This window comes from Thermobia domestica, chromosome 2 (assembly GCF_964235325.1).
Source record: "Thermobia domestica chromosome 2, izTheDome1.hap1.1, whole genome shotgun sequence".
Classification (NCBI taxonomy): Eukaryota; Metazoa; Arthropoda; class Insecta; order Zygentoma; family Lepismatidae; genus Thermobia; species Thermobia domestica.
Window position 1 is genome coordinate 78,628,906 of NC_137455.1, and position 24,612 is coordinate 78,653,517.

Consider the following 24,612-nt stretch of genomic DNA (forward strand, 5'->3'; position numbering starts at 1 on the left):
ACATAAATTAATCTGTTCAATTGATTTAATCACCTTAATCTTTTTGATCTAGTGATTACCTTGTCAAGTGCCTGAACTATCAGTAATAGGAATTATCGAGTTAAATACTAAGCACTTAACGAAAATATTACCGTTATTGTAACACATGTTTCTGTTTTCAGATATATCTCAAAGTCAGCGGGCAAATGACGCCCCTGCTAAGGAATGATCTTAGTTAAACTAACTTGCTCTCAGAGAAGAGAGTCAGATGAAAGTTAAACATATCGGTTCAAACCTTTCAACGTTACAGCCGGAAGCACTGAAAACTACAGCGCAAATATATGAGATTGCAATTTTACAAACTGCGATGACAGAGTGTGTATTCAAGGCTTATTTCACATGTCTATAGATTCACCTAGGGAAGTAATTTGCGAAAAAAAAAATGTACTGAGAGAAAAAAACAGAGGTTATCAGAATAAGTTATACAAAGTTTTAATTTAAACTTTTTCTTTCGAAACAAGTCCATACTTCCATTCAAACTAATGTAAGTTACTGTATGTACGCGTTTTCTATTCCAAGCAAGGATAATGTATTTTAAAACTAGATTCTTTTCGCCTGATGCAGAGTCGTTTTAACGTATCATATACGTCATACTAAACGCCTGACTACTGCAGGAAACATATATTAGTCGAACTCTTTAGTATGGCACCAATTACGCGTCAGAACGACTCTGCATAAGGCCATTTCTCTTTCGCCTTTAACCTGCCAATGTACAGAAGCCCTAACAGCACAGGAAGGGGTAGGCATGTGCCATTTAGGTGTGCCAGCTACTTTTTAGGTACCCGACACTTGGCACACATAATATTCATGTGCTAAGTATGTACTTCAGCTACCTACACTTTTAGGTACTTGTTACACCTAATTGATATTTGCAACTATGTACCACAAATATAGCATTTATATACATGGCTCAGTTTCGCATTCTAACGGTTATTTGTTTTATGTCGTCATTTGAGTTGTATATCTGTCATGTTTTAGGTACGTCCTTTAAGTACATACTGTTTCAGATACTCTAACAGCACAAGATGTGCTAGGCATGCGCCATTTAGGTGTTCTAAATTCATCTCCCATATTTGATGCATTTGTTGCTTCTGTTTCCAAGCGATTGTGTACTAGAAGCAATAAACGCATCAACTTTATAGATGGCAAGTGTTGCCTATCATTTGAAAGTGAATATGGAAGAACCATGAAATAAAGTAAATAGACACTCGTCATTTTGTTATAAAATTACCTGGCGAGTAGATTTTATCTGATCTCAAACGCTTATCGTCGAATATACGCGGTTAAAGAAGCACTTTGATTAGCCAAATTCAAAAGACAACAATTTATCCCTCTACAAGCAACATTGTCTTCATCGCCTCCGTGTCCAAGTCGGTAGAGCAAGCCGCCGGTAATCCTAAGGTTTTTGGTTCGCGCTCTCCCCAGGATACCCCTACATTTTTTTACCTGCTTAAAGTGTTTTTTAGACTCACTTTAATGTAAACACATTACGCATATAGGCGATTTAACATATTTTGGAGTAATTTTGGGGTTCATTGACGCTTACGGCATGGGGAACATAACTAAAACATACTAGGCACGTTCTCCAGGTACATGTCAGACATGTGCCTAGGGGCGGACATAGACTGTGACTATCACTTGCCATCCGTGTTATTTCTCTCAGAGGTACATAAGGCACATACTGGACACATTTCCATGTACCTGAGGGAACATCATAGGCATATGCCTATGTAATTGTGCTGTTAGGGTAGTCGTTTTGGGTTTATAATAACGAATTTGGCACCCTTGTCAGCTAAGAAATATCGCGATACCGACAGCTATTTTGCTGCAGATCGTTTTCATCTGTTCTTTACTTCCGTAAACTGTGAGCGAATTTGCTAAGTAACCAATGAAATCGCACATCGCAGGTGCAGCGTCACACCCGCGTCAGAACAGAAAAATGTTCAACTCAGACGCAACAGATTTTATCTGATACCAAACGGTTATCGTCGAATATACGCGGTTAAAGGAGCACTTTGATTAGCCAAATTCAAACGACATCAACAATTTATCCCTCAATAAACGACATTGTCTTCATCGCCTCCGTGTCCAAGTCGGTAGAACACGCGGCTAGTAATCCAAGGTTGGTGGTTCGCGCCCTCCCTGGAGTACATTTTTTTTACTTGTTGAAAGTGTTTTTAGACTCACCTTAATGTAAACACGTTATGCATATAGGCGATTTAACATATTTTGGGGGAGTAATGTTGTGGCTTCTTGACGGTTACGGCACGGGGAACGTAACTAAAACATACTAGGCATGTTCCGCAGGTACATGTCATACATGTGCCTAGGGGCGGACATAGACTGTGACTATCACTTGCCATGCATGTGATTGCACTCTCAGAGGTACATAATACCCATACTGGACACATTCTCATGTACCTGAGGGAACATAATAGGCATAAGCCTGCTATGTGATTGTGCTGTTATGGCGTTTGAAAGTTAAATCTTTCAAACAAAAATTTTTATTACCAAAGAGGATGTGCCGAATCACATGATATGCTTCTGAATTCAGGGACGTCTCTACGAGAGAGCAACTTCAAAATTTTAAATGGAAACATGGATTTGTTTTACTCCCGTTGAAATAATCGCTGAATTTTGAACAACTTTGGAAGTAAACATTTTGCCATATCTTTTAACGTTTGGGAGCCACACGAGTTCATTAATACGTCAATGCGAGGATTTCCGCATGCTACAACTCAAAAGGAATAGCAAATAATATTTTGAAACTAAAGCAAAGTACGAAAGTGCACATGAGGAAACAAACGGTGCAATTTTCGAAAACAGTGGCGTCTTGGGAATACCTCTTGGGGACGGACAATTAAAAAATGCCTTTCTGAAATTGCTATATTGCAAATAAACAGGTTTATGCCTCCATTTTTCGCTCAATTCTTTGGTAACATCAGATTCGTTACTTTGTCCTTCATTTCGACCAACTGTTTCCTATTTCGTTGAGTTATAGCATTGTAAATAGTATCTCATCATCTTTTCCCCCAGCAACTCAGCTTTTATATCAGTCATACGGTACCAATTGTCATGAACTTAAAACAGCTTTCCCAAGGGAGAGAAAGTTTTAAAATTTTCATGTTGCCCACCAGCCTATGGTTGAGGTCAGAAAGAAGACTGTCTATGAAAGTGGGTCAATATTTAGCGTTTCCTTCAACGCAGGCGAAATCGACCTCTGTTTTTATTTGACATTTTGAATTTGTTTCCCCCAATAGAGGCATTCCCGAGACGCCTCTGTTTTTGAAAATTGCACCGTTTGTTTCCTCATGTGTATTTTCATACTTCGCTTTAGTTTCAAACAGTTATTTGCTATTCCTTTTGAGTTGCAGCATGCGGAAATACTCACATTGACGTATTAATGAGCTCGTGTAGCTCCCAAACATTGAGAGATATGGCCAAGTGTTTCCTTTCAAAGTTATTCAAAATTTACCGATTGTTTCAATGGGCAAAAATAAATCCGTTTTTCCATTTAAAATTTTGAAGTTGTCCCTTCGTAGAGGTATTCCTGAGACGCCCCTGATTTCAGAAGCATCACCATCTGATTCGGCATATCCACTTTGGTAATAAAATGTTATGTTTCAAAAATTTCTGTATATACACATTTCTACATTATAAGAAAATCAGTTGTTTGGTTCTTTTTGTAATTTATCGTTAAGCTATCAAAGAGGTCTAGGTTTGTTATACTCTGAGACAAAAATAAATAAATAAATAAATAAAAATGCACTACGTTCTGTAGTTTATAGCTTTCCACGTTCGAAAATTCAAGTTCAGAGAGTAGCGAAAATAAATTGTGTTTTTGCTTACAACTTCAAGAATAAAAGCGAGTATTTGCATTTCACTCGGATCTTGGTTCTTGTTCCCTCGCAACTTCTGTTCTATAAATAGAATAGAACGGGACAGGCTTAAATTGTTCAGCTGCAATGTTTCTTCCAAGCACACAACCTGGAACTCCGCCGTAACTGACCAATTCTTTCGCCATCGCCGGAGCTAAGGTAAATTAAACTGTGATTACATGTCACTCTTGTGGAGAATACGTCCTTTAGCAACCAGCGTCTGAGTGCAGTCTCCTCTCACTTTGATTTTGTCCCGGAACAAAATTTTCTGCAAAAAGTCTGTTCAACTCCTTGCAGGGAATGTTTTCAGTTCAATCTTCCTACTGAAACAGAATGGGCACCAGAAATTTTGACAGAAGGTAACTAGTACTGATTTTTTAAAAATAAGATACTCACTTACAGAAGGTCGTTCGCTTTATATCCGAACATTTCTTGACGGATATATACTCACTTTAAAAGATACCCCGTAGCCACCACCGATAATTGGACCCTCAGCATTCGCCCCTCATCACACAACATCGCAGTTTCCATTGCTGCAAGCTACGGCGCAGGACAGATAGGAGAATTCTGTCCCACTCCTCCCTGCAAGCAATGTTGAAGACGTCGCTTCAACTGTCGAAATACGCAAAAGTCCATTGGACTGGCATCTGGGCCTTTCACAGGAATGTCTTCAAACGGAATGACACATATTCCTAATTCCACTGCCAATTCCTGATAAAAGCGTAATGATGTTCTGGCGGTATGACTCGAAACCTTGTCCATATGATCATCACCTCGTTTGCATCCATTCCCCATCACATTGTGGGATGTCTCTCCGATAGATGGGTATCAGAATGTATTTTTGGAACCTTAACAGCACAATCTCATAGCAAGCATATGCCTATCATGTTCCCTCAGGTACATGGGAATGTGTCCGGTATGTGTCTTATGTACCTCTGAGAGAGAAATAACATGGATGGCAAGTGATAGTCACAGTCACAGTGCACATGCCTGACATGCACCTGGGGAACGTGCGTAGAATGTTCCCCATGTCGTGTCAATGAACCACAAAATTACTCCCCCAAAATGTGTTAAATCGCCTATATGCGTAATTTGTTTACATTAAGATGAGTCTAAAAAACACTTTAAACAAGTAAAAAATGGTCCCCAGGGCGGGCACGAACAAGCAACATTTGCATTACTAGCTGCGTGCTCTACGGACTTGGTCACGGAGGCGATAAAGACAACGACGTTCTTAGAGGGATATATTATTGATGTCTTTTGAATTTGGCTAATCAGAGTGCTCCTTTAACCGCGTATATTCGACGATAAGCGTTTGGGATCAGATAAAATCTGCTCGCCAGGTAATTTTATAACAAAATGACGAGTGTCTATTTACTTTATTTCATGGTTCTTCCATATTCACTTTCAAATGATCGGCGACACTTGCCATCTAATAAAGTTGATGCGTTTGTTGCTTCTAGTACACAATCGTTTGGAAAAAGAAGCAACAAATGCATCAAATGTGAGAGATGAATTTAGAACACCTAAATGGCGCATGCCTAGCACATCTTGTGCTGTTAGGGTATCTGAAACAGCATGTACCTAAAGGACGTACCTAGAACATGACAGATATACATCTCAAGTGACGACATAAAAACAAATGACTGTTAGAGTGCGAAACTGAGCCAGGTATATAAATGATATATTTGTGGTACGTAGTTGCAAATATGAATTAGTTGTAACAAGTACCTAAAACTGTAGGTAGCACATGAATATCATATGTGCCAAGTATCGGGTACCTTAAAAGTAGCTGGGACACCTAAATGGCACATGCCTAGCATATCTTGTGCTGTTAGGGAAGGATCTTTCATTCACTTTCACGTTTTTGTCCACCTGCTTATCATCAACCTACCCTTATATCGGAATCCCCAAACAACCATAAAGCCACGAGGGAAACTTTCCCTGCACTGACGAACAAAGTTGTTGGGGCCCTTGCCGTCAATGTCGCGGTATGTGATCGCCTGAATGTGACCACCAGCAGTGAGATGGACACATGATTCAACCATTGTGACAACTTCCTCTCATTTGGAACACGACAGTACTTTTCATACAGTTTTCTGCAGTTCGTCTTACGTTCGGCAATGTGACGCAGTAACAGGTCGTGTACAGCGTGCCACAGAAATTCTTGAGGTACAAAATCCGTAAGATAGGCAACCCAACTAACGCCTGCTCGAACATTAATTACCCCTAATAGTAGCTACGGAGCAGCGTGAAGTTGCCCCCAACTGTTAAAAGCACAAATCGTAAAGAGTGTTTTCGTGCAGAAGTGGAGCGAAACACTGGCTGACGAAATGACAATAGGCAGTCTTTGGATACTTGTACTCACAGTACTTTTTGTTTGTATGATACACACGTAAAACTATACACAGCCTCATGAAAAAAATATACGGATATCAGAGGCGCTGATGAGAAGTTAACAGTCGGGGGACTTACTTAATCTTATAATTCACTCAAATGAGGATTATGTAAATAAGTTTACTTAGTTCAAATAACTATACATATCTACGTATCAAATAATATACGGATAGATTATGCGGTATATATGGTAGTTTTTTTTTTTAACTAACTCAAAGCTTTGCGCTGAGTTTTGAAACTATTAACATGCATGCAAATCGATTAAAAGTATGGATGGATCATTTGGGGGGAAGAACCCAATGAAAATTTTTGGGGTGTAAGAGGGAGTGAACTTCTAGGTTTTGGCACTAGTGACTCATACGTAATACTACTTCGAAAGAAGAAATTGTTGATTTCATTATTCCTTAATTGACTTTTGAAAATGCTAAATATTGTTATGCAGTAATTTATTTGTAAATATTAAAAATGCAAAATTCGATAACACTCAAACGAGTTGGAGAACTTATCCGTATTAAAATAGGCTTATATCCCGTTAGCTTGCAAATATAACTGAGGGTTCATGATTTGTATAATATTTATGATACTTTACACATTGAGACACAAAGAGAAGAGGGGAGAATATAGTGTCAATAAACAACAATTTAAAAATGCACGAAATTAATGGTTAATATCAAATATAGAACCATTGATAGAATTAACTCTTTAAATCGTTTTCTCCATTCATTTTCCTTCCTTTATTTTCAGGATTACATCATCACTGAATTTCTCCACTGGAAATTATCTTTCATTTAGCAACATCGTAAACTTTTCTCATTTTATCTCGATTCTCGAAATAGTGTATGTTCATTCTTTAAGTTTCAATTGCTTTGTAGACTGAATTTTATACGCTATTTTTTTACTTTGTATTTCGGAGCTCATTGAATTTATTACGGTCTGTGTGCCTATTTTTGTAGCAAAACTTTTGTAATTACTTCTGCATATCCTAAAAGTTAGTTTATTATATGCCTTACTGTTCAGTGATATTAAGTTATTTTTATTACAGTTATCTTCCTCAAAACGTATAGTAGAATAGCTTCTACATGAAACTTTAGTGCAACGCTTTGGTTTAAAATTTTGGTAGTTGCAGAGATGTGTTCTGGAGGTCCAGACACCCTCCCGAAATCCCGACTTATTTGTAAATTTTTGCCTAATTTTAGGGCGACTTTAAAAATGTTAATACCATTATTATTATTATTATTATTATTATTATTATTATTATTATTATTATTATTATTATTATTATTATTATTACTGAAAATTTAAGACCTCAATATTACAGAATCGAAATTTGGCCCATGACAAACACTTTACCGTAATCGTCGTAAAGTCGTAAAGGTCAGATCCACCGTTATTGTAACAGGCTTATGCTTAAGCGAATGACCGTAAAAATTCAAACTCCGATTAGTTAGAATTTCACAACCTGGTTTTATTATTACAAGTGTAAACTCTTTAGTCACTAGAGAAGAAGCTGTGTATCATGTGTCAAGAGTTGATAGTGATGTGTTTTGGTAGGTGGTGGATCGGAGCGGGTTGGTGGATCAGAATGGGTCATTGTGGGTGGTGTGTCGAGTGGATGATGGTGGGTGGTGGGTCCGAATGGGTGATGGTGGGTTGTGGGTCAGAGTGGGTCACGGTTGGTGGAGGGTCATGGTGGGTCAATTTTTCATTGACCCACGCCATCACTGTCTCAGATAGTTCAGTGCTCGCGGTCCTGTGTTCAATTCCCGGTGGTTGATCCTTTGAAATTGTATATGTCCTCGATGTATCTGTTCATGTCCCTGTCGTTCAAAGTTACTGAAAATAACTGTAAAACGAGTATTACTAAGTATAATAAAGATAAGTTACGGACATACTTTCGGTGAATCAGAAAAGAAAGTGGTCTGGGGCACTATATGTATATTTTTGTTTTTTAATTTAAATTTGAAGTCTCTCGACTATAGTATTTTATCATAACACAAATCAGTGTGTTTCGTCGTTATCGTAAACGTGTGCAATTTGCTTCATAAACATGTGTTTTTTACTCTTATTTACCTACGCAGTCTTAGCGTAGTGGCGTGAGCGTTCGTTTCGTAATTCAGGGGTCCCGTGTTCGATTCTCGCTTTGGTAATTTGTTTTTATCAATTACAATATCTATATACTACTAAGACGCTCTGATATTTTGTGGATTTTCGGCTGTGTTGCGAGTGAATGTTTGAAAATTGCATTTAAATGTTAAGAAAGATGTACCAGAGCGAATAAAAGTGTTGTTGAATGTTGGGGTGAATGGCGTAGCTTTTACCCGGGGCTGGAAAAAGGCGCTATGAGGAATAAATGCCATTGACACGAAGAACAAAATTGTATGATATTACTTGCTAATATATCATGTCTTTAGTTCGTAGAAAATGAGAAAAAAGTGATAGGAAATTGTATTAATTATATTGCCAAAGGAATATATACGTTATGTGAATAAAAATACAAGGACATATTCTGTGCAAAAGCGCTATAGGAAAAAATCAAATAATATGAAACATAAATACATATTGTTGCAAAGGTAAGTACTACCGTGTGTGGTTGTGTGCAGTGGCGAAGCGTAATCCCACAAGTAGGGTAGGCTCGACAAACTAATAACACAACTGAGTTAAACAAAACCAAAAAACTACCAAATCCATTTATTTTAAAGAATGTTCTTAGCTCTATTTCTAACACTGTTTAGAGCTAAATTTATATGCATATATACATAGTAGTTTTTTTTGTTGTTGTTGTTGTCAACGGCGCTGACTTTCCAAAATTTATGTGGGTGCATGTTAATGGCGGGACGTATTATATGTTTTCAGGGGTGTCTCGGTATTTTTTGATTGATCTCCTTTTAGTTAAAATCTTCTATGTCATAAAGGGCTGTGCTGTGATAAAGTAAAATATACCGGTACTATAAGTTGATGACAATGATGAAAAGTTTCCGGAAAATTTTCAGATTCATAAAAACATACTCCACTTATTCCCACATCGTTGTTTAGCCGTGATGTGAGGTGGAAAATTTTCTTCTATATTTTTCTGGAAAATTTTCCGTTTTTAACAAATATCAGTGATCAAGTAACAATTCCTCAGTATTCATAAAATCGATTGAATTCGTGTATAGAAATGTTAAAAAGTGAAAGACCGTTTAAAGAATCTGAAAATTTTCATGGCTCAGACAATTTTTAGTACTATGTAGGAGCAAATGAAACATTTTTTTATGAATCGAAAAATTGTCTATTCTGTACAGTGGTGAAAATTTTCCGGAAAATTTTGAAACGGAAATTTTCCGATTCATAAAAACATACTCCACTTATTCCTACATCGTTGGTTAGCCGTGATGTGAGGTGGAAAATTTTCTTCTATATTTTTCTGGAAAATTTTCCGTTCTTAACAAATATCAGTAACAGTTCCTCAGTATTCATAAAATCGATTGAAATCATGTATAGAAATGTTAAAGAGTGAAAGATCGTTTAAAGAATCTGAAACTTTTCATGGCTCAGACAATTTTCAGTACTATGTAAGAACAAGTGAAACAATTTTTCATGATTCGAAATATTTTCTGTCTTATATGGAAAAATTGAAGAACTCTTTATGAGTCGGAAAATTTTCATTATTTTGAAGCAAAAAGTAAATCAACTTTTTGTTGATCGGAAAGTTTTATTTCTCTGTAGAAACAAGTTAAAGGAATTTTCATGAATCGGAAGATTTTCATTACGATGTAGAAACAAGTGGAAAAAAAAACTTTTCATAATCCGGACAATTTTGGATATTATGTATAGTAATGTTTGGTGGAAAATTTTTCACTATATTTAACTGCACATTCAGCTATAAAATTCAACTCCTGTAGAGGAAAGTTAGACAGCAACAAATTATCATTTTCCAGTTAGCTTTCGGCAACCAGAAAATTTTCTATTTCAAGTTGGAAAGTAAAAATATACAGTGTTTCTCTCTCCCTCTCCGTGTGTGTGTGTATATATATGAGAGAGAGAGAAGTTGAATTGAGTTGATTTTGAGTTTAATGTCCCTCTCAGCAGCGAGACTATATAAGACGGGACCAACTAATTAACGTGGAATCCGAACTACATGAGCTCCCACTGGGAATCGAAGAAAGGTCTTACATGCCAAAGTCGCGTATGCTAACCGCTTAGCAACGAAGGAGCTCGCAGAGGAAGAGAGAGAGAGCAACACTGTGTAAAATTTTACTTCTCAACTTGAAATATTAGAAAATTTTCCGGTTCCCGGAAGCTAATTTGAAAATTATAATTTGTTGCTGACTAACTTTCCTCTACAGAAATTAACGTTGCAGCTCTATGTGCAGTTAAATATAGTGGAAAATTTTCCACCTAACATCACTATACATAATATCCAAAATTGTCCGGCTTATGAAAAGTTTTCTCCACTTGTTTCTACATCGTGATGAAAATTTTCCGATCTATGAAAATTCCTTTCACTTGTTTCTACAGAGCAATAAAACTTTCCGATTCACAAAAAGTTGTTTTACTTTTTGCTTCAAAATGATGAAAATTTTCCGACATAAAAAGTTATTCAATTTTTTCATATAAGAGAAAATATTTTGATTCATGAAAAACTGTTTCATTTGTTTTTACATAGTACTGAAAATTGTCTGAGCCATGAAAATTTTCAGATTCTTTAAACGATCTTTCACTCTTTAACATTTCTATACATAAATTCAAACAATTTTATGATTGCTGAGGAGAAAAATTTTCCGAAATTGAAAATTTTCCGCGGAAAATCTTCCACCTCACATCACTAGTTGATGATATCCTAGTTTAGTCGGTAACACGATTGACTTAAACGCAAAACAAACGGTTCAAACCCAGGTCCAAGATTAAGGATAAGTTATTTTAATGAATATTCTCAACATATGTAATCGTAATATTAAGTGTATACTTTAAACAACTTACATGATGCACAATGATTACAAGAGGTACTGATATTACCAACACGTTACTAAAAGAAAATACTACATTCATACAAATTAAAATGAAAATTCTTCATAAAAGCAAATAGTGTTAATGATATTGCAGAAAGAACTATGCAAGGATTTTGTTGTGAACAGAAACTACATAGTGACTAACTTTACGTGTGTTGCTTGGTTGCCTTTGCACAAACATATCTGAAACAAACAATTGTTTCAAAGGTTAGAAATTAACTTCCATCTCAATGTTTTAATTGCATATGGCAAGTGGCAAATATTTATTTTATTTTGTTTCTATCAAAATAAAAATCTTGTGGGTGCGCCGCACCCAGAAGATTATTTGTGTGATGCTGGAGCCCCGGAGCACCCACGTAGTCGGCGCGCATGATTGTTGATGTTTAATTTAACAAGAAAGAATGCATATATAAGCAAAAGTAGACAGAAAGTAGTCTATTATTATTATTATTATTATTATTATTATTATTATTATTATTATTATTATTATTATTATTATTATTATTATTATTATTATTATTATTTCAATAAATATTTACATGAGGAAAACACACTATATGCATTAATGGAATATTCCCATTTAGCTCCACTACAAATATTTTGAAGTGCAGTTCATATTTTCTTCTGTCTGCAGGGGGGATGAGAGAAATTTTCTCCCCAGTTGCTGTTTTCCTTTCCTGCATATTTGAAAATGGAGAGAGAGAAAAAGAAAGTACATTCTTACAGTTAGCTGTCAAATTTCTTGGATAAGCGTTTATTACTTGCATCTCCCACTTTAAATTAAGTACAATACTGCATTTAATTAATTCATCAAGTGATAATTACTTCAATAGAAATTTTAATTCTGAAAATGCTCTTCATTTGAATCAACGCAAGATATTTAATATTGTATTCTATGGAGTGGCATATTTAAGGATATTGCTTCCGCGCTTAAGCACTCACCGAAATTTTATCGCAACTTTTTGTTGTTTTATATATATATTGCGGAATTTTCACATTTCCAGGAATAAAGTTAGCAAAGCCCCTCCCGAAACAAGCAAAAAAAAAAAAAAAAAAAAAAAAAACTCGAAACAAAATCATAAACACCCCACTGATTCAATGAAATGGAAAATTTAACTAAAATTACACACAAATATAAGTAATTATTTTATCCTGTACGATAGCGTTTGGTAAATTTATACATATGTTTAATATATTAGACTTGTATTCTACAAGCTATTATATACCAGGCCCCATGTTGGGAGAAAAAAACAGCTACTCTGAGTAAGTCCTGAGAGTATATGCCTAAATTAAACAAGTTACCACTAATAGAAATACATAATTCTACACAGAAACTTCTTACTCTGTTTTAAGGAAATCATTTTATAACATATTAGCATTGCAAGATGCCTTCAACGCTAAAACTAAACTCCCAGAGGCGAGCCTTCGCACCTTCTCAACAATGCGTGCAATCCCAGCGATAATAGCTTTGCTTCGCTCTCTGAGCAGCATAGCTCGTAAACCTGTCTAGCGAGCTGGTGACACTCAGACGGAAGGGCCTCCAAGTGTTTCCAACCAACCTACTATTTTGTTACCGAAAAAACCGAAATGTTGAAGTATTGACTTTATTTATAAGAAACCAAAGATAAAGAAAATATACGATAGAAAACGAGGTAGGCCCGGCTTCAGAGGCTCATAGAACGCTTCGCCACTGGTTGTGTGACATACGTATATTAAAACGTAAAGTATGAATCAATAAACAAAAATAGTATCTTCCACTTAGAAAATGAAAACCTGTATGCCTTTTATACTGTATATCATATACAGTTCCGATCGGTTAAAAATTGTAGAAATTATAAATGATCGGAAAGTTCAGATGGCCACTTTTTTTTTTTTTTTTTTTTTTTTTTTTTTTTTTTTTTTTTTTTTTTACTTTTTTGATACTGTTTGACTGATAATGCTTTTACTCGATTCAGCGTACCAAGAAACCTGTACATAGACATCTTACATGACTATTTTAGGCAACAATGGAACTCCGATATTTTCCCCTTCCGCGTCCAAAACATTCCTCCCCTAGAATTTTTATGGACTCTTCAGTTTTGTAACCCACATGTCTAAGGCGACGTATTACTATAGTTTCGAGGAATTCTTCATTTTTAACTCTTTTACTTAACAATCGCTAAATATTCAAAAATTCGCAAACTATCGGAGCACCAGCCTTCCCCTTATTCCTCTATATCTCCGGAACGGCTGAGATCGATGGTTTTCCCCTCCAATGGGTTTAATTGTATAGACAAACACTTCGTTTGCGCATAAACTCGTCCACAGTTTCGTTTCACACTTGAATCGGTTTCCTCGTTAGTGTTGCTAGTCCACACTGTTTCCAAACAATGTTTTTGTTTTTTCAATATGCACAAATAAAATCTTAACAGATCATGCCAATGTTCTCAAATGGGAACATCGTAAAATTTCGATCTGTCGGTCATTTTATGTTTGTTATATTGGTGTAGATTTGCATTGAATCAAAAGGTTGGTCTTTAAACCAAACAGAAACGCTAGTGACTTTAAATTTAGTCTTTAGAAAAGAAAATTACAAATAAGCCTGAGCACTCATATGGAAAATGAATTTGAAACAGAAGTTTAGAATTTTTTTATTCGATCTATTGTAATTATGTACGAAGCGGTAATTCTTCCAAAACATCTTATCACGTTTAGTCTGAAAGAAGCGTGTCAAAAAATGCAACTATATTTCATTATTATAGTCATACAATCGAAAGTGCACGATGTTCCCAAATGGGAACATTGGCGTCTAAAAGGTAAACTGGAGGATCTTCTCGAGGGAAAATATAGAAATCCAGTGTACATTTCTTACAAAATTAATACTACCATGAAATAAGCTAGTCATGTCTTTGGTTATCAACGAATAATTTATTCTATAGTTTTTTTTTTTTTTTTACTTGTTCTGAGTCATAGAGGGCGTTATCATTTTCTATGCTCCTAATCAATACTTATTAGTTTTTAAAGCCAATGGGGAGAGTTGGGCATTAGGTAGTCAACTTTTTCTCACATAGTTGTGTCGGAAATTGAAAGACAGATCTTATGAAATACATGGCCAATTTCTCGTATCATTGCGTTCTTATGTTTTCCTCAAGTTTAAAATAAATATTTGAGAGGCTGATTCATTTTTTCTATGACTCGTTGTTTTTCAGCACTACAGCTACATCACACTAAACTAAAGCGTAACATGAGATCTAATCCCCATTAGCTGCAATTTGGACTCGAACTTAAGTCTCCCACCCACACCAAAGATGTTAACACTAACTTTATACTCATGATGTTTATTTATTTGTTAAACTTCAGCATCCATTTGAACACCGAGTCTATATGAGGCGTGAATCAAGAATTTAAGGTTGGATTCAAATCACCGTAATGTGTTTGTTTTGTAATGTTCTCCCACCAAAAGCCGTTCGGTCGATTTGACCACCTGACTCATGGTATGCATTCTAGGGTTAAACTTTGTTGTGAATAAACACTGTATGCGTGGGTTTTCACGGGGTTCTCCTAGGCCCGTAGCCAGCCCAAAAATGTATGGGGCCCGGTAGAAGTTAGGGGGGGGGCAACCCAACCATATTATAGTTCATCACCATATTATAGTTCATTTGCAAGTCTAGCGTGAAAATTTTAGGGGGCGGCCCCCTAGCCTCCCGTAGATACGGGCCTGGGTTCTCCCACTTCCTCCTATTTTTGTCATTCAACTGTTTCATTTATTTTCATCATCGCTGTTTCCTTTAGCTTACACGACATAATCGTGGAACGTAAAACTGAAAGATTTCATTTTTTTAGCGTTAATACGTGTCACTTTGCTTAATTAAACAATTAGCTCTTAGTTACTAATTGATTTAAGTTTCAACTAATTTTTTGTACGTGTCTCTTAAAACTTTGATAATTCACTTTGCGTCAGGGGCAACTCTGGTTAAATACCAATGCAATTTGGCCTCTAATTAGGGGCGTCATTTGGAGACAGCTGGGGAAAGGCAATTGAGATTTTGAAATACAGTAGAACCCCTCTCGTCCGCCCTCGGCTGGTTCGCCACTCCTCGAGCCGAACTTGTCCCGACACGTCAGTGACTCGCAAGACCCATTATCGTTCACTGGCGTTGCCTCATTGTGGTTCATTTGCTGTTACCGCTGTCCGCTTTAGTGTTACGTCATCTCTTGTATCGTTCCTTTCGTTGTGCGTGTTTTTTGTACTGTACTGTGCAGTTTTTAGTGCTGTTACTGTTAGTTTGTTTTTACTGTAGAGAACAATACAGTCATTTTTGAGATCAGAGATTGTTTATTGTACCTTAAATCCACATTTTTCTGTATTTTCTGATAATCCGGCCTTTTTTGCATTCTGACAATACCCCCAGTCCCAAAGTTGACGGATTAGTGTGGTTTTATTGTACCTATATTTTAATCATTGTATAGTAATACAGTAATACAAAAAAGCGTGAAATTCTGATATGAGTAGAAAATCTGGCCTCCCTCTAGCAAACTGAAATTCGGCTGCTGCCTCTAATGCAAACTGTTTTAATCTCATTTATTGAACTTGTTGCCACAAACATTTTCGTAATGAGTCATTCACGGTACTGTACAGTGAATGACGTATTTCTCAAAGTAAACACCTCGAAACGCCCTCACTGACCCACTTTTTTTTCTTCCGTAGTGTTTGTTGTTGGCTAATAATGTTCCTTCGTAATGCTACGCTCAACTACATTTCCGTTCCGCCAAATCTGGCGCAGACACAAGTAAAATATGTGTTTTTGTTGTTGTTTTGTTGTTTAACAATATTCATTACCTGAGCACATGAAAAGAAAAAGTATGTCGTCGTCAAGCATATTGAATCTAGAAACATTTATATTTTTCTAAACTTCTGTTTTTCCTTTATGCTTTTTACTTTTGCAGGTGAACGTGTTAAATTCTGTTTATTGGAATATGTCAATCAAATGGTCATTGTCTTTCTTTTCTTTTCTTTTCTTTATTTTATTTTATTTTCTTTCTTTTTCTTCTTTTTTTGTAGCTACAACACGAGTATTGTATTTTAAACAATTGTTATTGCTTCATTAAAACTGCTGTTATTACGAGGAGGTAGCAGAAAGTTTTTTACCCTCACCATGACAGAGATGAGCCAGGAATCTTCAATTTGGCACAGGAACACGACCCTTCTTCCATTAATCTCGTATTGCCTTATTTACGTATTTTACTATGGATCACTCAGAGATCACCATCTGCATAAAAGCTTGTCAAAATGAAAGCAAACCACGTTTCCTCCCCATTAACCCCCTCATTATCCGGAAAACGCATACCCCGCGAATGTTCAGATTTGAAAAGAATTGGATGGAGCCAGATCAAGTGAATATGATGGATAGAGCAAAGGTTCGTAGACCCATTATATAATTGAGTGGTGTGTTGTTCGTTGTGGCAGTGCATTGTCCGCTAGCAGGATACAACTTTCGAAAGCAAACCTCATCTCTTTGGTTTGATAGCATTCCGTAACTTTTGCAGCAAGTTCCTGTGATTGTAGTCCCTTTTTATAGGTAATTAGTCAAGAATACACAGTTGTTCCCAAATACAAATAACAACCTTCCTGGATGAATGTTCTCCCACTTTAGCTTTTTCGGGGATTTACATTTCTATGTTTTACTAATTTAGTTGGTTTCAAAGTCAAATAGATATACCCAGCACTCATCCATATTTACTTATTGTTTACAAAAGCATTCTTGTCTTTGTGGTATGAGTCCAAAATGTTTTGTGCACATTGTATATATTATTGTTTTTAAAAAGGTGTTAACAATCGGTGGACCTACTTCCCCATGTCGTAAGCCTCGGTGGACCGCCGATGGGCAACTAGCGACATCTCACCAAGAATTGGCGGCTCCGCAGCGACGTTCCCCCACGGTGGCCCCAATTCCGTTTTGAAAATTATACCACCAGCGGCAGAGGCGCGACGAAACGCCAGTGAACTACAAAATAACTCCCCCAAAATATGTTAAATTGACCATATTACATTAAGGCGAGTCTAAAAAACTTTTTAAAAAAGTACCTCGGGATGGGTGCAAACCAGCAACCTTATAATATTACTAGATGCGTGATCTTCAGACTTCACCACGGAGGCGATGAAGAAAACCTCGCTTATAGAGGGATAAATCATTAAGGTCTTCATCAGAGTGCTCCTTTAACAGTGTATATTTGACAATGACTGGGATAAGATAAAATGCGTCTGCCATGTAATTTTATAACAAAAGGACGCGCGTCTATTTACTTTATTTCATAGTTCTCCCATATTCACTTTCTAATGATAGGCGACAGTTGCTATCTAACTTCATACAATTATACGCTCTCATCTCAAGATTTTTCATTTCATGATGTAGAGGCAGGGGTTACTCTTGAGACCCGGAGCTCACTTTAGGAACGATGCGTCAGAAGAAAATAATATATAATAATAACCCCATGCATATGACTGGCGATAATTCGTATTGGTCCCTTCGCGAGTCTCCGTGACGAATCGAAGGAAGGCGAACCAAAATGAAGTTCTCGTTGCTACGCGGTAGTAACTTCAACACCCCGACTCTAGATTAGGGGCGGATTAAGGCTTTTGGGGCCTTGGAGCCGACTATTTTAAGGGGGCCCTATGTTACTAATAATTGCAGCGCATAAATTTTCTTTGCTGCCTTCCACAGCCTCATAGGCTTTCGAGACACCGAGAACTATGCTGTAATAGTTTAATGTCCTCTAAGTTTACAATTATTAGTTTAATTACATTCATTATTAACAGTTAAATGCTCATATACTGCAATGTAACACACAAATACCAAATACAAACCAAAAGTACTAATAGAGTAAAAGGAGAAAAATCATATACAAATAGGTAAAGTTGTGCAAGGCAACATTGTTTTCTTTCTTCATTTTGAAGCTAATAATTTGGTTTGTAATAGAGGCCCAAAATAGTTCACTCGCTCACAAAATAAGTATCGTGAAGACGCGGATGGAAGAAGACAACCCTAGCAATACCGCAAGGGTAGCGAGCTGGGAAAAAATAGCTATAATATAATAAGGGTAGTATATTTTAGTATTCAAGAGAGGGATTTTGGGGAGCCCGCTGAGCCTGTATCGACGAAACCCTGCCGCCAGTGGTATACTAGTGGCAATCCTTCGACGCGTCGCTATATCGACAATCGACATTTGCCGGCAAGTGGCAACTAGGTGTTGGCAACGTTTACGGCATGGGGTTGCTTCCACTTGACTCATATGTAGCCCTCCCCGATGATCTATTGGCTAGCGCATGTGCGATGTGAGTGGATCCAGTGGTGCTATTCAGCCGGTTCGCTAGAACCGTTTAAAATATTTCGAGTTCGCAGAACCGTTTGTTATAACGAGTCATAAACTCTCTCTCTCACACACACACACACACGCAGCTGGAAGGGAGAGTTTGTTGGATACAAATTTTTCACAGCCCAAAACAAATAAACTTGCTTTGCTCTGTACATATCAGAAGATTGCTGGCGGGGTGGGGGAACGGTAAATTTTATTTTATCTTTTTATCTTTGCTTTTAGAAATTCTTATAGCTATAGGATTAAACACATGATCTCTCAGAACAAGGTATAAGCGTTTATTCCTAATATATCAAGAATAAGAACTGGGATTAGGTGATGTGGTGATATGAGTGATGTGGTGAGGGTTATTTATATTTAAAATACATACCTACCATTATTGTCAATTACCGATCCATTGCAGGATGAAGATCTTTCTAATAATTTTTGACTACCATCCGTCTTCGACAATTTGTTGTTAACATATTCGCAGTGCTACATAATTTCGTCGCACCACCTTTATTAGGATGCTGTATACAGGGGATAGACAAACAAATCTAAAAACACTTCATACAGGACACGTAAGTTTGGCCCTCCACTGTACAACACGTGTTGCTGTTGCCGATCGTTTTTTTTTTTTTTTTTTTTTTTTTTCAATGTGTCATGTGGACCTTCCTCTTCCGTCAGCAGTAACCAGTTCACCTGTGAGTGACGTGGTGCGGTAAAATGAGCGACCTGACAGACTTCCAAAGAGACATGATCGTTGGTGCCCGTCTGGTTGGAGCTTGAGTGGCAACAGTGGCGAACATTGTGGAGGTATCGAAAGGCGCTGTGTCTAATGTCACGAGGGCATACATAATTCATGGGCAAACGACGTCTGCAAAACACAACACTGGTCGAAAGACAATCCTGTTAAAAACGGCATTAAAACGGATTGTAGCAGCTAAAAAGAAGACAACTACAATGAAACTTATGTCTGAACTCCATTCCGGCCTACAGAACTCGGTTTCATAGAAAACAGTGCGACGGGAACTTCATAAAATGAAAATTCATGGCAGGGCCGCTATCGCCAAACCCCTGCTGACAGCAGTAAATGCGAAGAGGCGTATATCCAGTGGTGCAAGGACCACAAGGCGTGGAGTCATGAGAAGTGGAAACACGTAATGTGGTCCGATGAATCGACCTTCGCCTTGTTTCCAACAACCAGTCGTGTTTACGTATGGAGAGCACCGTCGCAGGCCTATGATACAGACTGTCTGCTCCCAACTGTAAAGCATGGGGGTGGTTCTGTTATAGTATGGGCAGTGATATCGTGATTTTCTGCAGGTCCCATCATAGTCCTGCATGGAATGATGAATGTTAAGGCGTATGAGGCCATTTTGGGGGACCAGGCTCTACCCATGGCCCAAATATTGTTCGCTGATGGTGATGGCATCTACCAAGATGATTTGGCACCCTGTCACGGTGCAAAAAATGTAAAATCATGGTTTGAGGAGCATGACCAGGAGCTATCACACTTCCCCTGGGTCCCACAATCACCAGATCTGAACATAATTGAGCCATTGTGGTCTGAGTTAGAAAGGCGTGTTCGGTCTCATTACCCTCCACCAGCATCCCTTAAGTAACTGGAGCGTGTTTTGGAGGAACATTGGTACAAAATTCCACACACCACGATTCAGGAGCTGTATACGTCCATTCCACGTCGTATCCAAGCTGTTTTGGACGCAAAAGGAGGCCCCACACCAGACTACGTATGATTTTCACACTTTTGCAAACTTTTAGATTTTTTTGGTCCAACCCTTGTATGTCGCTATTTGTCACTTGTGGAATCAAGTAAAAAAAAAAAAAAGATTGGTTTTCTTTACCTTGTATGGTTTGTTTTCAAATAGAATCATATCTATCTATCTATCCATTTACTCTCTCTCTCTCATATATGTATACAGGGTATCCCAAAAGTAACGACAAAACATAAAACCATAAATTCCTGGCGCCAAAACAAGCAAAAAAGTTTATATGACATATAGTCCGGAATTGGACAGGGACGGAGCTAGACAGCTTCGAATATGGGAGAAAAGAACTTCATACCTGCCTACCGGAATAATGATAGAAGCAAGGAAGGGTTGTTCAGAAATACATAAAAATCATGACAGCTTGACTTGTTAAACACATGTTACATAACTGCGAAATAGTATCTTCATATATCATGTATAATTTACCGTATGTCCGTACGACAGAGGTAATGAAACGGTGCAGTAAAAATGGAAACCTTACAGAGAGAAGTTGTTATCCATGGCACAATTATACGTACATGTACAATGAGAGTCAAAGCAAAGACCACTGGACATGATTGCATAATTTCAAGGGGCAATGGAAAGTAGTATACCAGATAGAAATTTGAAGAGAGAGGGTAAACAAGAACATGTGTAATATAATGAAATAACAGGCAGAATACAAAACGACGTACTGTACTTGTACACAGTATCTAACACAGAGTAGCACTACATATTACTAAGTCATACGATCTGGCAATATACGTACCTACAGTTCAAAGTGTTGTCCTCCCACGTGTATGCAACGTGGTAATCGTAGCTGCAGTGAGTTTCGAATACGTTCCATTACTCACGGTGTGCTGCGTAACCTTTCACAAGCATCTTCAATGCGGTTTTGTAAGTCGCCAAGTGTGTCAATAGTAGAGTTGTAAGCAAGGTGTCCCCAAACACGAAAATCAAGAGAGTCAAATCTGGTAATCTGGGAAGCCAAGCTATAAGGCCACTGTGGTCTATCAAGCACCTACCATTATCCCGGTAGGCAGGTGTGAAATTCCTTTTTCCCCTACGTTGAACCTGTCTAGTTCCGCTCCTGTCCACTTCTGGACTATATGTCATATAAACTATTTAATGTCAGAAATCTGTGGTTTCATTTTCGCCATTACTTTTGGGACACCCTATATATATATATATATATATATATATATATATATATATATATATATATATATATATATATATATATATGGTATTTCAAAACAACACCGACAACGTTTGGAAGGTGATTCCTGACACCAAGATAAGACAAAAAGTATAGACCAACCTGGGCGCACAAATGCTTCCTTTCGGAGTTACAGGCTGCCGAAAACATGAAAAGATGATCTTTAAATATCTGTAGCTCCAAAACTATGGGACCTATCGTAGTCGGGTCAAGACTTTACTTAGTAACTAATATATGCCCTACTCAATAATACATGTTTCAGAATCCTAAGGTACTCACGTGACAAATTTTATAGAGGGAATTTGGCGACGGCCATATAATTTAAAGTACTCACTAACCAAGTCAGAGCAGAAGCGAAACAGAGGAGGCAGCAGCGCATCTGTGGGAAACTGGCGCGACAGCGAGGGTGGGTACACACACACACACACACACACACACACAGACGAGGATAACACAAAACACTATGCATGGCATAAAAACACACCCTGTTTTGGATTATGTATTTGTACGTTACTAAGAAAGTTATAGGTAATATGTCGATATATTTCATTGCTTGCATATTTATGTTTCAAAATAACGTAACACATTACTGTCGACTTTTTCGACTGTCGTGACTTTAAAAGTCCCATTTTCTTTGCTCATACACTTCTGTGTGCGTTATAATGTCGAAGCCTATCCACCTGAGTTTCCTTTCACCTCAGCATTGTTGAGCAACAATAGGAGCAAAATTTATTTTTACATAGTCTAATCGTACCCTCATTTTACTAGTTTACTTCATATCAAATTAGAGTAAGAAAGATATAATTCAGTCGGAAAAGGGTTACGTAACTTTCATAAATATGTGGATCCTTTAACTCTCGGACACTTCTATTAGTATGATTGCGCAGCATGAGTTATAGCCAGGGGGGGATTTAGGGGGCACATCCCCTAATAGCAACACTCATAAGGATTCTGTACAATACAATATCCACCACATTCTGTGTCCATGATTAAATTTCTGATCGAAAGCAACAAGCTATTGAAAATTATATCGGTACAAAGCAGCCGTGGCTCAGTTGGTAAAGCGTTGGCTTTGCATTCGGAAAGTCGTGGGTTCGATTCCCGAGACCAGACACTGAGCATTCTCAGGGCAATTACTCATTCACACCATTGAAACCTAAAGGCATTTAAAAATTCAAATGTATTGGAGTTATTGGTACACCCCTGTCAGAAAATTCTGGATCCGACCCTGATTATAGCACAATGACTTCGGATACTTCACTTTATACTGCGCTTAATGGTTTGCTTATGGAGGAATCCGAGTTTAACAGGATAGACCCTACAGGAGAAATTTACGGGAGAAATGAGGTAAGAAATTATGATTTGGAGTTCTTATGTGATGTTTAGATGTGTAAGTTTAGTAAAGTTATGTTTAATACGAAAAAAGATATGTGGAAGTTGGTACCATTTGCAAGACGCGGAAGATTTCATGATTCAGCAGCATGCTTATTTTATGTCGAGAACAGAACCCAACGAACCCCTGCAGGGCTTCTAACCCGTTCCTACTACTACTACAACCCCTACTCCTACTCCTACTACTACTTATACTATGGATCTGTTTAATAAAACTGCATGTTTTAATGTTTTTACTGCTTTTTTGTAGGTTTGAAACTGAAGGGGCTACTCTAAACTTAAGCCCAAAAATGAAATCTTTGTTTTACGTCGCACAGTTATGCCGGCAATATTACAAATTTGTTCCGTAAATTTTAGAAACATGTGGAACCGTACAGTAAATCAGCACCCTAAATTTAGTTCAAAACGTTACACAAACAAATTAGTTTAACAAATAAATTTGAAATTAAAAATTCTAATTCTAATCGAAAGATTACATATCTAACGCGTTTTAGAACAAGATTGTGCTTTGCAAAGTAACTTACCTTTGTTTTGAAAATTAACACTGTCTCGAATTTAACATCTTAAGCCGAAAGATGGTTCTAAATTTAATTCAAAAAGTACATAAATAAATTAGTTTGGACAAATGAGGTTGAAACTAAAAATTTTACTAATTCCCTCTTTGAGGGCTATTTTTTTTTAGATGTCGTACACTTAATTTGTCTTTTTCTTTTATTCAAAACACTTAGATATTAAAAGATTCAGGTCGCATCACTTGGTCAGGTCGACTTCAGCATTGACCGTCATAAAAAGTGTATTAAATATTGTATTAAAGAGTATTCATTAATTACAACGCATACTGCAAGCAAAATGACAAGAACATAAGTCGGAATTTGCATATATTAAATTGTACACTGTACAAGACAATTAGCATAATTTCGAAAAATTTACAGGAGAAATGTTAGGAACTTTCAACGAAAAAAAATACATTTATCTATCTATTAGGGGAAAGTTCTACAAAATGGGGGCCCTTATATATTTTAGTACATAATACCAAAACTATTAATAATAAAATTGCTAGATGTAAATCAAAACATTCAGCGGAATGTTGGCTACCATGAAATTGGTCTTTTTGTATCATAAGAACGTTTATTTTAACAAAAAATAAGGGAAACTGAGAAAGGGTGAAAGTCCCCGTTTTATACTACTAGTCGTGTAAAATGGGGTTGGTTTAAAAACTTACCAAATACTTTCAAAACTTACAAATATCTTGCTTAATACTTTCTACATCTTGTTTACAACTTATTTATATCTTATACACATATCTAGTTTACAAATATCTTGTTTATAATTAATCAAAAAAGAAATAAAAATGAGATTTTCGTACCAAATAAAACTAATTAGAAATAAAATACATTTGTCTAGTAAGCAACAATTTAAACTTTACGTGCTACAGAAGTCACAAACAGATATATCATCCTTTTCGTCCACGTTAGAACAGACATGGTGTGCCCACCCATTGTAGCCAGAACACCTAATCCATCCTTTTGCTTTTGACATAGAGTCCGTTGCAAAAAAAAAAAAAAAAAAAAAAAAAAAAAAAAAAAAAAAAAAAGCCA

At 36.9% G+C, this 24,612-nt stretch overlaps 2 protein-coding genes across 5 annotated transcripts in view; one reads left to right on the forward strand and one right to left on the reverse strand.

Moving 5' to 3' along the window:
• LOC145673101 (uncharacterized) overlaps positions 1-23,719 on the reverse strand; it is a 31,537-nt gene extending 7,818 nt beyond the window's left edge. The window contains exon 1 of the mRNA XM_081742468.1: positions 23,539-23,719. The gene's annotated coding sequence lies outside the window, so the exon portion shown is untranslated. The remainder of the gene's footprint in view (positions 1-23,538) is intronic.
• The window catches only part of LOC145673108 (mannosylglucosyl-3-phosphoglycerate phosphatase), a 304,267-nt gene that overhangs the window by 164,077 nt on the left and 115,578 nt on the right, over positions 1-24,612 (forward strand). The gene's annotated exons all lie outside the window — the stretch shown is intronic.